This window comes from Pterocles gutturalis, unplaced genomic scaffold (assembly GCF_000699245.1).
Source record: "Pterocles gutturalis isolate BGI_N339 unplaced genomic scaffold, ASM69924v1 scaffold1596, whole genome shotgun sequence".
NCBI lineage: Eukaryota > Metazoa > Chordata > Aves > Pterocliformes > Pteroclidae > Pterocles > Pterocles gutturalis.
In genome coordinates, this window is record NW_010097455.1 from 52,500 (window position 1) to 53,039 (window position 540).

A 540-nucleotide genomic window follows, 5' to 3' on the forward strand; every position below is an offset into this window, starting at 1 on the left:
CCACAGGGCCTCTGCCACCGTGCTGCTCCACTGGAGCCAGCCCTGGGGGGCTGTGGACAGCGCTGCAGGGAGAGAGGTAAGGGACCACCGTGAGGGGACGGATGGACAGGACAGATTTCGGGACAGGGGAGGAAGGGCCAGGACCAGGGCAGTCCATGCCCACTGCCAGCCCACTGCACCGGCTGCTCCGCGTGGGTTTGCAGGGACAGGGATGGTGCCACCTCCATGTAAAGCGTCACTGCCCACGGGCACAACCAGACTGCCCCGAAGGGACACACCAGCCCAGAACCTGGCACGGACCTGGTGCCCACTGCCCAGGTGTGGGGGGGTCTCCGGAATCAGCTCACTGCAGGAGGCTGCTGGCTGAAGCCCCAGGCAGGGCGGGCAGAGCTGGCCACAGATCCCTTAGTGAGATACAGGCACAAGAAAGGGGGAAATTGCCCCATTTCAGTAGCAGGCTGCTGGGCAGAAGTGGGCAGAGCCCTTTAACCCTATGGCAGAGACACCCAGCCCACACCGGAACAGGACATCACCCTCTAC